The following is a 16,845-nucleotide window of genomic DNA, read 5'->3' on the forward strand; positions in this document are numbered from 1 at the left end:
GTTGCTAAAGGTCAAGGACCCCTTTAAAAGCGCTTTGAGGACACAGGGGCCAGCGTGGCTCAGCGGTACGTTCTTTGCTTCGTACCCGAAAGGGTACCGAGTTCGATCGCTGTGCGTGTGGCCTTGAGCAAGTCACCTCGTCCTAGCTCGATTTGTGGCGCTGCATTGCGGCTGACGCCTGGATTATTCCAGTCTTCCCTTGGAAAATACCCAAGAGACAAATTTCCCCTATGGGATGAATAAAGGGAATTTTATTTTATATTTTTTATTTATTTAGTGAATATTGCGCTATACAAACGCTCAAGTTTTTTTTTTTTTAACTCATTCACCAAAAAAAAAAAAAAAAAAACAAAAACAACAAGAGGCTGATCACCCGTTTTAACCCGCAATGAGTTTCAAAACAGTAATTAAGGGCACACATCCGTTACTCCTAGAGGGATGTGGTCCGGCAAGATGACATTTCTCTCACAATAGAATTACCCCGGCTTTCCGACCCTTCAAAATACAAGAATAATTATCTTTAATCAAATTTTCAGACACCCACGTAAGCTGTGTGCATCTTAATTCTAATTCCATTTTACCCGAGGAGGCTTATTGAAAACGATGGAAAAAAAAACAATAAGAAAGAACAAAATCAACCAACCCCCCCCCCCAAAAAAAAAACAAACAAAAAACAAAAACAAAACAAACAAAACAAAACAAACAAAAAAACAAACAAACAAAAAACAAAACAAATTTTTAAAAAAGAAGAAAACAACAGTAACAAAAAACGCCCCAACGACAACCAAACATGCAAAAAAAAAAAAACAAAAAACAACCAACAAAAAAAAACAAACAAACAAAACAAAACAAAACAAAACAAACAAAAGAAATTAAAAACACACACAAAAACAAAACAAAAAAAAAAAACAACAAAAAATCCCCCACAAAAATAATCCGAGAAAAAAAGATAGAAAAGATATAACTAAAAAACAACAACATAAAAAAACAAAAACAAAAATTACTTAAAAACAACGTGTATTTATTCGAATACAAATCCAGCTTCGCGTTAACCCTTTGAACGCCGGGACACACTTTTCTTTAATCAATCAAATTATGTCTTGCTAAGACACACTTTATCGCCTTTGAGACTACCAAAAAATGATCAAAGACAGACAAAACAAAAAAAAACCCCAAAAAACTTGAGCTTTTTATATAGAGCAATATCCACTAAACGTGCTCAGAATAAAACTGGAATTTGTTGAAATGAATTTGTAATGCACTCTATCTAGAGATATTTTTTGTTTGTTTTGTTTTGTTTTTGTTTTTTCTGTTTTGTATCGGTTTGTTTTGTTTCACATGTTTTGGGTTTTTAAAATTGTTTTTGTATTATTATTTTTTTTTTTGGGGGGGGGGGGGGGGGGTTGTATTTTTTTGTATTTCTTATTTGGGGGGGGGGGGCTGTAATTGTTGAAGTTTTGTTTGCTTGTTTTTGTTTTATTTTGATTATCTTTAGCCCCCTCTATTTAGGAGGATTGAGCCGGATTAGGGCGTAGCCATCGTTAAGTTATAGCCTGACACTGAAACCCAAAAAGACTGGCATTTTTACGTCATTATTTGGTTTTTACACCGCCTAGTGAGTTGTCGTTAGTAGTGCTCATGGAAACAAGTGGTCCCATTGGTTGAACTATTGAATACAACTCACGATTTGTTTTCTTTTGTGGCCAAAGACTGGCATTTTGGCGCCATTTTTTTTTGGTCCGTGTCAGGCTGACCAACAGCAGCAACGCATAACATATGGAATAAAATATAACGCCTGTTAGATGATACACATTTTTTGCGGAAAACAACGCTGTTCACGGCCAGGTACTCATTTTACACCTGAGAACGATGAGAGAATGTGAGTAAAGAGCCTTCTCCAAGGACTCAAAAGCTATAGATAGTATGCAGATGACGTCACTCAGGTCTTTGTTATTGTTTTTGCCATCCGCGTTTGTGAGTTGTTCTCACTAAACTGTATGAAGCAGACTATAAAAGTTCATGGTTACACAGAGTTTGTGTGTTGGTCCGTTATACTTCCGGATGGCAATGTTGTGAACTCCTTGGCCAAGCGCATTCTATCTATATGCCGAGCGAGGCTCGAACCCAGGACCTTCTGATCTGAAAGAGAGTGTCATACTATGTGGTCTAGTGGTATGACACTCGCTTTCGGATCGGAAGGTCCTGGGTTCGAGCCTCGTGCTCAGCGCTTAGTTGAGTCCTTGGAAAAGGCTCTTAACTCACATTCTCTCACCGTACTCAGGTGTAAAATGAGTACCTGTCCGGTAACAGCGTTGTCTTTGTCCGAAAAATTGTAATATCGCCTAACAGGCGTTATGTCCCGTCCTACATGTTAAATGTTGCTGTTTCCCAGGGACCGCTTGTAAAGCGCTTTGAGCATGTTAAGTGGATATTGCGCTATATAAAAGCTCAATTTGATTTAATTTAATACCACTAGACCACATAGCCGCATAGAATCAAATTAATGGTGGACACTCGTATGAGGCCCTTGGTTCACAAGGAGCGAAGAGAATAAGTAGGCCATCGCCTAATAAGTCGGCCATCGCCTAATAAGTAGGCCATCGCCTAATAAGTAGGCCATCGCCTCCTCTATTTAGGCGGATTGAGCCGGATTAGGGCGTAACCATCGTTAAGTTTAGATAGTTTGAAGATGACGTCACTCAAGCCTTTGTTATTATATTTTGCCATCCGCGTTTGTGAGTTATTCTCACTGAACTGTATTAACCAGACTATAAAAATTCATGGTTACACAGCGTTTTGTGTGTTGGTCCGTTATACTTCCGGATGGCAATGTTGTGAACTCATTGGCCAAGCGCATTCTATCTATAGATAGAATGAAGATGACGTCACTCAAGCCTTTGTTATTGTATTTTGCCATCCGCGTTTGTGAGTGATTCTCACTAAACTGTATTACCCCGACTTTAGAAGTTCATGGTTACACACAGTTTTGTGTGTTGGTCCGTTATGCTTCCGGATGGCAATGTTATAGGCTTCCTAGCCAAGCGCATACTATCTATAGCCTGACACTGAAACCCAAAAAGACTAGCATTTTGACGTCTTTATTTGGTTTTTACCCCGCCTAGTGAGTTGTCGTTAGTAGTGCTCATGGAAACAAGTGGTCCCATTGGTTGAACTATTGAATACAACTCATAATTCGTTTTCTTTTGTGGCCAAAGACTGGCATTTTGGCGTCATTTTTTGGTCCTACATACAAGTTAACGAAGGCTACGATTAGGGCCTTCTAAAATAGTATCTATTTTAGGTCGCCGCGAGCCGGATGCTTAAAATTTTATTTTAAACTTAACTTATAGAATTTGATTTAAAATTGATGTCTTTATTATTGAGATGAATGAGTTTTGATTCATAAAATATGAAAAAAAACCAAAACAAAACAAAACAAAAATACATAAAACAAAACAAAAGATTAAATATTCTTATTGTGATTAGTTTGACGTAAAACTCAATTTTCTTCAACTAGTTGTGTGACAGTCTTGTGGGATGACACTCGCTTTCGGATCGGAAGGTCCTGGGTTCAAGTCTCGATCGATGCATGGTTGACTCCTTGGAGAAGGCTCTTTACTCATATTCTCTCACCGTACTCAGGTGTAAAATGAGTACCTGGCCGATAACAACGCTGTCTTTGTCCGAAAAATTGAAATATCGCCTAACAGGCGTTATGTTCCGTCCTACCTGTTAAATGTTGCTGTTGACCAGGGACCCCTTGTAAAGCGCTTTGAGCATATTTAGTGGATATTGAGCTATATAAAGCTCAATTTATAATTTATAATTTAAAACTCAATTTTCTTCAACTAGTTGTGTGACAATGTAGTCTCGTGGGATGACACTCGCTTTCGATGCATGGTTGACTCCTTGGAGAAGGCTCTTTACTCATATTCATACTCACCGTACTCAGGTGTAAAATGAGTACCTGACCGTTAATAGCGTTGTTTCTGTCCGAAAAAGTTGTACTATTGGCGTCAGGCCTCATGTCTCGTCCTACATGGTATGTGTTGTTGTTGATCAGGGGTCCCTTGTAAAGCTCTTTGAGCACGTTTAGTGGATATTCGCTATATAAAAGCTCAATCTTTTTAAAAATGAGATGAACGAGTTTTGATTCAGAAAATAATTTTTAAGAAACACAACATATTAAATATTCTTATTCTGATTAGTTTGATTTTAACTCAGTTTTCTTCGACTAGTTGTTATAAAAAACAAATAATAGTCAATAAATGGAATGGAAGCGACAATTTGATTAACTCACTCAATCCTAGAGATTTTTGCTACTTTTCAAAATAGGAAAATTAAAACAATCAAAAATGAGCATGTTATAGCTATTTCATTCAACTACCATGAGCATGAAATATTAAAAACATTTAGCTTTGATACTACGCCTATAATTTGTCTCAGAAAATTGTAATAAATAGGCATGGAGTAAAAGTATCCCGGTTAAACTACGGATTTAGTCGGTATTAAGGTTGAGTGAGTTAACGAAGACAGATATAATGTGGACGTTTCGGGTTTACCCTTTTGTCAATAAAACACGATGTATTTGAAATACTTAAGACGAGCGTCATTGCTTGCTATTTCTTTTGGGTGTATTCCCGCCAGATCTAACAGACCCAGCTTCCCAGCTACTGCTGGGAGGACGGGGTGGGGGCAGGGGGGGGGGGTAGAAAAACATTATAGATCAATCTCGGTTCCTTTCCGCGTGAAGCGACTGCTCTTCCAACTGAACCATCGGAAAACGGCTAAAGATAATCAAAAAAAAACAAAAACAAGCAAACAAAACTTCAACAATTACAGCCCCCCCAACTTCCCCCCTCACCCCCCCCCCCCCCAATACAACAAAATACAACCCCTCCCCCCCAAAAAAAAACCAACAAAAAACAACTAAATACAAAAACAAACAAAAAACCTAAAAGCATGTGAAAAAACAACAACAAACCATACAAAACAGAAAAAAAACAAAAAACAAAACAAAACAAAAAAAAATCTCTAGATAGAGTGCATTACAAATTCATTTCAATAAATTCCAGTTTGCTAGCCTAAACCTGTTAATCCAATGTGCAACGTGCTATTTGCAAAAAGAAGAAAGATAACAATTTACATTCAATTATTGGGATCAAACTCGGCCAATGAGATTTTATCAATACAAGGCTTTTCGACTGAAAAAAAAAAACCAAACCAAACAACACCCCCCCCCCCCCCTCCGAAAAAATCCCAAAGAAACAAAACAAACAAACAGACAAGAAATGTAAAAATTAACCCCTCTATCGACATAAGATCTGCCTTACACTGAAACAAAACACGTATTGAAAATTTTGACCAGGAAAATCGTCTTTCAGATATTGATCGATTAAAAAAAATAACTTGAGCTTTTATATAAGCGCACTATCCACTAAACGTGATCAACGCGCTTTACAAAGGGTCCATGGCCAACAGCAACACTTAATTAACATGTAGGACGTTACATTACGCCTGTTAGGTGATATTACAATTTTATATCCGACAGAGACAACGCTGTTAACGGCCAGGTTCTCATTTTTACACCTGAGTACGGTGAGAGAATGTCGGTGAAGAGCCTTTTCCAAGGACTCAACAACTATGCGCCGAGCGAGGCTCGAACCCTGGACCTTCCATTCCGAAAGCGAGTGTCATACCACAAGAACACATAGCCCAATTAAGTGAATAGAAATGAAGCCTCCACCCCACCCCCCCCCCCCCACCGGCTTTTCCAGAAAATTCTACACTCGGCATTTCTCTTGATACATCTTCAAACGAGTGGCAATAAGTATGGGACAATTCTCCAATTTTAACTCATTCAATCCTAGAGATTTTTGCTACCTCTGAAAATTGGAAAAAATGTATTAAAAAAAGAGCATTTACATAGATAGTTTTATTCAACTATCATTTACATTCAAAAAAACAAAAACATTAGAATTGATACTACGCCTATAATTTGTCTCCTAAAAATGTAATCAATAGGCAAGGGGTAAAAGTAACCCGGGTAAAATACGGATACAGTCGGTGTTGGGGTTGAGTGAGTTCAACAAAGAATAAAATTCTTTAAAAAAAAAAGAATGCATTGTCGTTAAAAAAAATATGCCAATGTTGTAACTATCACATTAGAAATATTGGAAGAATCAGACATTATATTGATGAAGATATTACAAAAATGCTTGTTAATTCTTTTATTACTAGCAGATTAGATTATTGCAATGCCCTTCTCATTGGCTGTCAAAGTAGATTAATTCATCAACTACAAAAACTTCAAAATAAAGCGGCTAGACTTATAAAATTAACGAAAAATAGAGATCATATAACACCAGTTCTCCAGGAATTGAACTGGCTTCCTGTGGAGTATAGGATAGAATTTAAGATATTGTGCTATGTTTTTAGATGTCTGGATGGATTGGTACCTGAATATTTGCAGGAGCCGATTAAAAAATATGAACCCACTCGAAATTTAAGATCATCTCAGTCCCAACTTCTAAAAGTTACCACCTCAAAATCCACTTTCGGTGAAAAAGCCTTTTCATTCATAGCTCCACGCCTATGGAACGCACTTAGTCCTCGGACAAAGTCTTGTGAAAATTTATCACCTTTCAGGAAATGTATGAAGACTGAGTTGTTCCGTGAGGCTTATTTTTCATAAAATAGATGTTGCTTGATTTTGATTTTGTATTCATGCTTATTATGTATTGTCGTGATTTTTATTTTGTTGTTTTTAAACATTTTTATTTTTATTATGTAAAGCGCCGCAGAGCACGATTAACGTGGATGTTTAGGCGCTATATAAATTCATTATTTACTTACTTACTATTTACAATACTGATGATATTTGTGTGAAATAGATGTTGCTTAGATTTTGTTTTTGTATGCATGCTTATTATGTATCATGTAGTGTCGTGATTTTTAATTTTGTTGTTTTGAAACATTTTTATTTTTATTATGTAAAGCGCCGCAGAGCACGATTAACGTGGATGTTTAGGCGCTATATAAATTCATTATTTACTTCTATTATTTACTATTTACTATTTGCTCCAAATTTCCGAAATTCTTTTCCTGGTGATTCCAGACTTGTATTAGTTTTATTTCACTTTCAACAAAAAGCGAACTCTCTCTCTCCACCACCCCCATCCCCTTCCCCAGAGGGCTCCCCTTCTCCCCCCCCCCCCCCACCCTCACCCCCCCCCCCCGCCGATAAAACGATATCATTAAAAAGTCTAAATTCTCTAAGCAAGGCGGGATTTACGAGCGAGCGACCGACCATCCCTCCTCTCGTCGCCCGGGTATTTATTTGGCCATACACATTGCGTTTTCACTACGATTTTTGCTTCAACCGTGCCTGTCCCCACATCGTCCCTGGTTGAAAACTGAGCGTATATGGAGCCTTTCACAATTATATCAATAACAGAACAAAAACAAAAACATAAAACGAAACAAGATACTTATATAACTCCATCCCCCCCCCCCCAAGAAAAAAAAGAAAACACGCGCGCGCGCGCGCGCACACACACACACACACACAAGTAGGACGGAAGTGAATTTATTGGGAAAACCCCACGTTTCAGATTACTGAGTATGGCCTAGGGGCAGACAGGACACAAGTCCATGTATATTAATTACCCTCTCACTTTCACTAATAATCATGATTATACCACTTATGTGTATTATCATTGTTATCATCGCCATTGTCGTTATCATCATCATCATCATCATCATCATCATCATCATCATCATCATCATCATCATCATCATCATTCCATGTCAAATGGATATGGGAAATTTTTTTGGCTTTTCACAGCAATTTGACTCTTGTCAATTTTGGACTAATTAAAAAAAATCAGCATCAAAATCAATTTTGTGAAATAATCATGATAATGGTGATTAAGAAGAAGTTAAATAAGTAGTTGTAACAACAAGATATGAAGTGAATAGAAAAGTGCCAGAAGACAATAGAGAATAAAAATTTTTTCGCGGCGGTGGTGGGGTTTGAACCTGCGACCTTATTGGTACGACAACTCCGCCTGGCAGGTGAGAGCGCGGCTCTACCGTGTGAGCTATCCACGAACACTAAAATATTCGCTTCAAACTCAAAGTCATTACTAGGTCCCTCTCTCACCCACTTCTTGAGACCGCCGATTCGTTCGTACACCACCATCGCGAATAATTTTGACCAGCAGTTAAGCCCAATAGCCAATATTCTCAACACAAACATATAACATAGAAACGATTGAGACATTGAGTATGCTCCGGTGTGTGGGGTGAATTTTTAATTCAGAAAAGTGAGTGGAGCAGGCACTTATGTTGGTAACAACAAGATATGAAGTGAATAGAAAAGTGCCAGAAGACAATAGAGAATAAAATTTTTTTCGCGGCGGTGGTGGGGTTTGAACCTGCGACCTTATTGGTACGACAACTCCGCCTGGCAGGTGAGAGCGCGGCTCTACCGTGTGAGCTATCCACGAACACTAAAATATTCGCTTCAAACTCAAAGTCATTACTAGATCCCTCTCTCACCCACTTCTTGAGACCGCCGATTCGTTCGTACACCACCATCGCGAATAATTTTGACCAGCAGTTAAGCCCAATAGCCAATATTCTCAACACAAACATATAACATAGAAACGATTGAGACATTGAGTATGCTCCGGTGTATGGGGTGAATTTTTAATTCAGAAAAGTGAGTGGAGCAGGCACTTATGTTGGTAACAACAAGATATGAAGTGAATAGAAAAGTGCTAGAAGACAATAGAGAATAAAAATTTTTTCGCGGCGGTGGTGGGGTTCGAACCTGCGACCTTATTGGTACGACAACTCCGCCTGGCAGGTGAGAGCGCGGCTCTACCGTGTGAGCTATCCACGAACACTAAAATATTCGCTTCAAACTCAAAGTCATTACTAGATCCCTCTCTCACCAACTTCTTGAGACCGCCGATTCGTTCGTACACCACCATCGCGAATAATTTTGACCAGCAGTTAAGCCCAATAGCCAATATTCTCAACACAATCATATAACATAGAAACGATTGAGACATTGAGTATGCTCCGGTGTATGGGGTGAATTTTTAATTCAGAAAAGTGAGTGGAGCAGGCACTTATGTTGGTAACAACAAGATATGAAGTGAATAGAAAAGTGCCAGAAGACAATAGAGAATAAAAATTTTTTCGCGGCGGTGGTGGGGTTTGAACCTGCGACCTTATTGGTACGACAACTCCGCCTGGCAGGTGAGAGCGCGGCTCTACCGTGTGAGCTATCCACGAACACTAAAATATTCGCTTCAAACTCAAAGTCATTACTAGATCCCTCTCTCACCCACTTCTTGAGACCGCCGATTCGTTCGTACACCACCATCGCGAATAATTTTGACCAGCAGTTAAGCCCAATAGCCAATATTCTCAACACAAACATATAACATAGAAACGATTGAGACATTGAGTATGCTCCGGTGTGTGGGGTGAATTTTTAATTCAGAAAAGTGAGTGGAGCAGGCACTTATGTTGGTAACAACAAGATATGAAGTGAATAGAAAAGTGCCAGAAGACAATAGAGAATAAAAATTTGTCTCAATCGTTTCTATGTTATATGTTTGTGTTGAGAATATTGGCTATTGGGCTTAACTGCTGGTCAAAATTATTCGCGATGGTGGTGTACGAACGAATCGGCGGTCTCAAGAAGTGGGTGAGAGAGGGATCTAGTAATGACTTTGAGTTTGAAGCGAATATTTTAGTGTTCGTGGATAGCTCACACGGTAGAGCCGCGCTCTCACCTGCCAGGCGGAGTTGTCGTACCAATAAGGTCGCAGGTTCAAACCCCACCACCGCCGCGAAAAAATTTTTATTCTCTATTGTCTTCTGGCACTTTTCTATTCACTTCATATCTTGTTGTTACCAACATAAGTGCCTGCTCCACTCACTTTTCTGAATTAAAAATTCACCCCACACACCGGAGCATACTCAATGTCTCAATCGTTTCTATGTTATATGTTTGTGTTGAGAATATTGGCTATTGGGCTTAACTGCTGGTCAAAATTATTCGCGATGGTGGTGTACGAACGAATCGGCGGTCTCAAGAAGTGGGTGAGAGAGGGATCTAGTAATGACTTTGAGTTTGAAGCGAATATTTTAGTGTTCGTGGATAGCTCACACGGTAGAGCCGCGCTCTCACCTGCCAGGCGGAGTTGTCGTACCAATAAGGTCGCAGGTTCAAACCCCACCACCGCCGCGAAAAATTTTTTATTCTCTATTGTCTTCTGGCACTTTTCTATTCACTTCATATCTTGTTGTTACCAACATAAGTGCCTGCTCCACTCACTTTTCTGAATTAAAAATTCACCCCACACACCGGAGCATACTCAATGTCTCAATCGTTTCTATGTTATATGTTTGTGTTGAGAATATTGGCTATTGGGCTTAACTGCTGGTCAAAATTATTCGCGATGGTGGTGTACGAACGAATCGGCGGTCTCAAGAAGTGGGTGAGAGAGGGATCTAGTAATGACTTTGAGTTTGAAGCGAATATTTTAGTGTTCGTGGATAGCTCACACGGTAGAGCCGCGCTCTCACCTGCCAGGCGGAGTTGTCGTACCAATAAGGTCGCAGGTTCAAACCCCACCACCGCCGCGAAAAAATTTTTATTCTCTATTGTCTTCTGGCACTTTTCTATTCACTTCATATCTTGTTGTTACCAACATAAGTGCCTGCTCCATTCATAAGTAGTTGTAGTAGTGGTAATAGTAAAAGTAGTAGTAGTAATAGTAGTATTAGTAGTAATAGTAGTAGAAGTAGTAGTAATAGTAGTAGTAGTAGTAATAATAGTAGTAGTAGTCGTAGTAGTAGTAGTAGTAGTAGTAGTAGTAGTAGTAGTAGTAGTAATAGTAGTAGTAGTATAGTAGTAGTAGCAGCAGTAGTAGTAGTAGTAGTAGTAGTCGTAGTAGTAGTAGTAGTAGTAGTAGTAGTAGTAGTAGTAGTAGAAGAAGAAGAAGAAGAAGAAGAAGAAGAAGAAGAAGAAGAAGAAGAAGAAGAAGAAGAAGAAGAACAAGAAGAAGAAGAACAAGAAAAAGAAGAAGATGATGATGATGATGATGATGATGATGATGATGATGATAAAGGACGGGCTAATGACCTTAAACACATCAACAATGATATATATTTTTTCTAAAGTATAAATCAAATCAATTCCAGGAAATATTTCACCGACAGCTGAAGTGACAACGAAGCCATAGTCTTACAGAGGGTCATATACTAGAACATTCTGCTACCGGAAAGATGGAGAAGGCTGGTCACGTGTTATCCTCGTCAAGTCACATGACAAGAAACAAATTACCAAAACAAAATAATCAGTAAATTCACTTTAATAACGCCACTATCACATTATCTCATTCGTCTGTAGTGTTTCATTCATCCTGTTTTGTTGATAAAGGGGAAACCCAGAATGTCCACCTTATCTGTTTTCGTTTATTAAATTTAAGCTAACATTCAATTTCACATTGTTATGTAAATTCTTAGGCATGTATCTTGATTTAAAATTAAGAATTAAAGATTATTATGTTATTGATATGAATAACGACAAGACATGAAGTGAGTTGTAGAAGACAAATGAGAATAAAAATTTCCCAGCGGCGATGGGGGCTCGAACCCGCAACCTTACTGGTACGACAACTTCGCCTGACCAAGGAGAGCGTGACTCTACCGTATGAGCTAACCACCAGTCCAAAACAAAAAAAAAAGAAGTGGTTTCAAACTCTATATCTATCTTGAGCTGCTTTACCCGACTTCTTGAGGTCATGGGTTCAACAAACACAAACGCCGCGAAGTTAGTTACAGCAATGAAGCTTAATAGTCAATATTCTCAACACAAACATACATGTAACCTAGACACTATTGAGACATTGGGTATGCTCCACTCACTTTTCTAATTAGATATGAATCGAGTTTAATTTTCCTAAATTAATTTCTTATGATCACGTTGCTAAAAATGTGTATGTGTAACATTATGTTGGATTTAGAGAGTCGAGACATGCACTGATTTCCTTTGTCAATCAAGGCAGGGAAATTCTTTGAGAATATTTTTAGATTGACCCCCCCCCCACCCCACCCCCCAAATTGAAATAAACAATGTCTCTTTGTTGAGCGGTCAACGTGATGCTATTGGTTTCTCTTACAGTTAGTTAGTTATTATTATCAATTTCTTCTTATTCTTCTTTTTCTTCGTCTTGTTCTTCTTCTCCTCCTCCTGCTCCTCCTCGTCCTCCTCCTCCTCGTCCTCCTCCTCCTCCTCCTCCTCCTCCTCCTCCTCCTCCTCCTCCTCCTTCTTTTTCTTATTCTCCTCCTCCTCCTCCTCCTCCTCCTTCTCCTCCTTCTTCTTCTTCTTCTTCTTCTTCTTCTTGCTTATTCTAAAGAGATAAATAACAATGTGAAATTGAATGTAAGCTTCAATTTAATTACGAAAACAGATAAAATGGACGTTTCAGGTTTCCCCTTTATCAACAACTGTTTTTTCAAAAAAGGGGAAACCCGAAACGTCCATTTTATCTGTTTTTGCAATTAAATTGAAGCTTACATTCAATTTCACATTGTTATTTATTTCTTCGAGCTTCTAGCAGCACCATTTACACTTATTCTAAAATGAAGTATCGTTGAAAACATTTATTTATTATATAAAAAAATAATAATAAAATAGTTGTCTATCTATTCGATCAGCCCAATTTTTAGTAACAATGATGTTAAAACACATCATCACGCAATCGACGTGCTCTCATTTGCAGGTCTGACAACCAGGGTTGCCAGTTTTTTTCAGGACAACTTGCCAAATATGTGACAAAAACTTGCCAAATGCTTCGAAAACTTGCCAAACCTTTCAAAATAGGGATTTTCGTTACACGTACTCATAATAGTGAAATATTACACATGTAAATTCAAGAATAAACGAAATGCTGGCTTACCTGGTGTCACAGTAAAGGTTGTTCACAATTATCTTATTAAATTTTATTTTATTAAGAACTGAATTCATCTCACTCCAGTTATATTTCGGTAGGCTTAGATAAACTTTACCTTCTAATATTAGATCGTCTTTCCTTTTATAGCCTTCCCTCGAATTAATTTCTAATTAGTGAATACTTTTCGTTCTACATTCTGTCACGTAGCCACTTATTATAAAAGCTGATAGGTCTAACATTCGACACTCACTTCTCTCCACAATCTATGCCGGACGGCCAGTCGCTCTATTCCTATATATATACTGGAAGATTTTTATCTTTTGTGACTTTGTAGATATTATATCTACACCATTAAGACGCCGGAGCTTTTAACTTTGATTGCATAATCTTCAAGGATCAAACCCGAGCCCGCTGTCAAATAATTACACAATAACCCCTTACCAATTGCCTGGAAGTGGAATTTTACGAGCCCGAGCCTGTTATCAGACGAATAGATCATCCAAGCCTGTCAACTGCCTGGAAACGTAAACTTACGAACCTGACATATTATCATAAGTTACGTAATATATTCACATCTCTATTTGTAACTGCCACGATCACTGTTTATCTCTTTTAATTAAATTTCATCATTATTTTTATTTCATTCTAAACAAATCGTTAATTGTTTTTCATTTATAGTAACTAGTAAATTCTGGGGCCTCATTCTACATATATCTTTATGCATAGTCGAGTAGCTCTTTACTCACTTGAGACCATGACACCTGGTGTTGACCACTATGACTTATAAAACACCAAAGAAATATGAAACTCGAAGCCACATTAATTAGGCCTAACAGTTTCACTTTCAGTTTCAAAACCTGTCAAAGAATTAAGACTGGAACCGGAAAGGCTGAAGCCAGATTTGTGTTTGTTGTAGCCAAATAATAAAATTTATGTGAGAACGAAATCACAAAACGAACATGCAAATACTGGGAATTGAAAGGTAAGATTTGACACGCTCTTTTGTTCTAATTATGTATAATAAAAATATATAAATATTATATTAATTTTCTCTGTCCCCAAAAATGCCAAAAAAGTGCCAACTTGCCAACCGATTTGCTTTCATGGCAACCACAATAAAAAAGTGCCAAATTTGGACAATTTGGCACTAAAAATGCCAAACTGGCAACCCTGCTGACAACCCAATTCGTTATGAGCACATTGTTGTAAAGGAAATCTAAAAAAAAAAAAAAATGACGCAAAATATTGTCCGTAACAACGATGTTAAACTAGGCCTATAATTGGGTTCGGCTGTCAGACCTGCACATATGTTTACGTCGACTGTCTTTTTTTTTTTGTCTTTAAGGGTTTTACGGCGCTTGTAACACATTTAGGTCATATCAGCACCAGTAAGAAGGGTGAAAAATTGGATAGTAAAAGCATTTTAGATGTATTACAATTAAAATACGGAAATAGTAAAGACAAAGTGAATTGGTTCAAATAGGGAAAAGATGTAGATTCCAAGAGCACATTATCAAAGTACTCTGAGATCACCTAAGTCTCATCCAGACACCAGCACAAGATCTCACTAAGAGGAACACACTCAAATGTTCACAAATCACAAACCATAACTATACATTCAAGTGTGTCCCTCCCAGCCAAGGACCCCAGCCAGGATCAAGACAAAACTAAGTAATCTCATTCCAAGACAAATACAGAAAGAAATTGGATAACAGATATAGGGGGGGGGGGGCAGAAGACACAGCAAGTACCTACCTGCCCACTATAGGAGGTCGGGAACGAAGACACAGTAAGTACCTACCTGCCCACTGTGGGAGGTCGGGAACGAAGTCACAGTTAGTACCTACCTGCCCACTATAGGAGGTCGGGAACGAAGACACAGTAAAAACCTCCCTGCCCACTATGGGAGGTCGGGAACGAAGACACAATAAGTACCTACCTGCCCACTATAGGAGGTCGGGTGCGAAGACGCAGTAAGTAACTCCCTGCCCACTATGGGAGGTCGGGAACAAAGACACAGTAAGTACCTCCCTGCCCACTATGGGAGGTCGGGAAAGAAGACACAGTAAGTACCTCCTTGCCCACTATAGGAGGTCGGGAACGAAGACACAGTAAGTACCTCCTTGCCCACTATAGAAGGTCGGGAACGAAGACACAGTGAGTACCTCCCTGCCCACTATGGGAGGTCGGGAACGAAGACACAGTAAGTACCTCCTTGCCCACTATAGGAGGTCGGGAACGAAGACACAGTAAGTACCTCCTTGCCCACTATAGTAGGTCGGGAACGAAGACACAGTAAGTACCTACCTACCCACTATGGGAGGTCGGGAACGAAGACACAGTAAGTACCTCCCTGCACACTATAGGAGGTCGGGAACGAAGACACAGTAAGTACCTCCTTGCCCACTATAGGAGGTCGGGAACGAAGACACAGTAAGTACCTCCCTGCCCACTATGGGAGGTCGGGAACGAAGACACAGTAAGTACCTCCTTGCCCACTAAAGGAGGTCGGGAACGAAGACACAGTAAGTACCTCCTTGCCCACTATAGGAGGTCGGGAACGAAGACACAGTAAGTACCTCCTTGCCCACTATAGGAGGTCGGGAACGAAGACACAGTAAGTACCTACCTGCCCACTATGGGAGGTCGGGAACGAAGACACAGTAAGTACCTACCTGCCAACTATGGGAGGTCGGGAACGAAGACACAGTAAGTACCTACCTGCCAACTATAGGAGGTCGGGAACGAAGACACAGTAAGTACCTCCCTGCCCACTACGGGAGGTCGGGAACGAAGAAACAGTAAGTACCTCCCTGCCCACTATAGGAGGTCGGGAACGAAGACACAGTAAGTACCTACCTGCCCACTATGGGAGGTCGGGAACGAAGACACAGTAAGTACCTCCCTGCCCACTATGGGAGGTCGGGAACGAAGACACAGTAAGTACCTCCCTGCCCACAATGGGACGTCGGGAACGAAGAAACAGTAAGTACCTCCTTGCCCACTATAGGAGGTCGGGAACGAAGACACAGTAAGTATCTCCTTGCCCAATATAGGAGGTCGGGAACGAAGACACAGTAAGTACCTCCCTGCCCACTATAGGAGGTCGGGAACGAAGACACAGTAAGTACCTCCCTGCCCACTATGGGAGGTAAGGAACCCCTCCAATTACGCCGACTATGCCTAATATAAAAATAAAACAAAGAAGCTCCATAGACAAATTTTATTTGCCCTTTAAAAAAAGAAATCGTTGTCTATCTATTAGATCGGCCCAATATCTTCGTGGCAATGATATTAATACATATCACGCGATGACCGAAAGAAATATTTTTAGACAAATCAGATTTTAAAAAAAATGTCTCTAGTACTAGGGAATTATATAGGGCAATATCTACAAAACGTGCTCAAAGCGCTTTACAAGATGCCCCTATCCAACAGCAACACTTAACACGAAGGACGGGGCTCGAACATGACGCCTGTTAGGCGATATTACAATTTTTTGCTGTTAACGGTAAGTTACTCATTTTACACCTGAGTACGGTGGGAGGATGTAAGTAAAGAGCCTTTCCTGGGACTCAACTTTGCGCCGAGCGAGGCATTAACCCATGACCTTCCGTTTGCCGTTGGTCAAGGACCCTTGGTTGTAAAACGCTTTGAGCACTTTTAGTTGATATTGCTCTATATAAAAAGAACATTATTTAGCTTTATATAGCGCAATATCCACTAAATGTGTGTGTGTGTGCTCAAAGCGCTTTACAAGGGGTCCCTGGTCAACAGCAACATTTAACATGTAGGACGGAGCATGACCCTGTTAGGCGATATTACAATTTTTCGGACAAAGACAACGCTGTTAACGGTCAGGAGC

The 16,845-nt window shown here is 39.5% G+C and overlaps 1 protein-coding gene across 1 annotated transcript in view; it reads right to left on the reverse strand.

The window, feature by feature from the left end:
- Positions 1-16,845, reverse strand: part of LOC144980614 (uncharacterized) — a 110,110-nt gene that overhangs the window by 25,050 nt on the left and 68,215 nt on the right. The window lies entirely within an intron of this gene.

This window comes from Berghia stephanieae, chromosome 10, assembly GCF_034508935.2.
Source record: "Berghia stephanieae isolate SIO BIC M18660-M18661 chromosome 10, UCSD_Bste_1.3, whole genome shotgun sequence".
Lineage (NCBI taxonomy): Eukaryota > Metazoa > Mollusca > Gastropoda > Nudibranchia > Aeolidiidae > Berghia > Berghia stephanieae.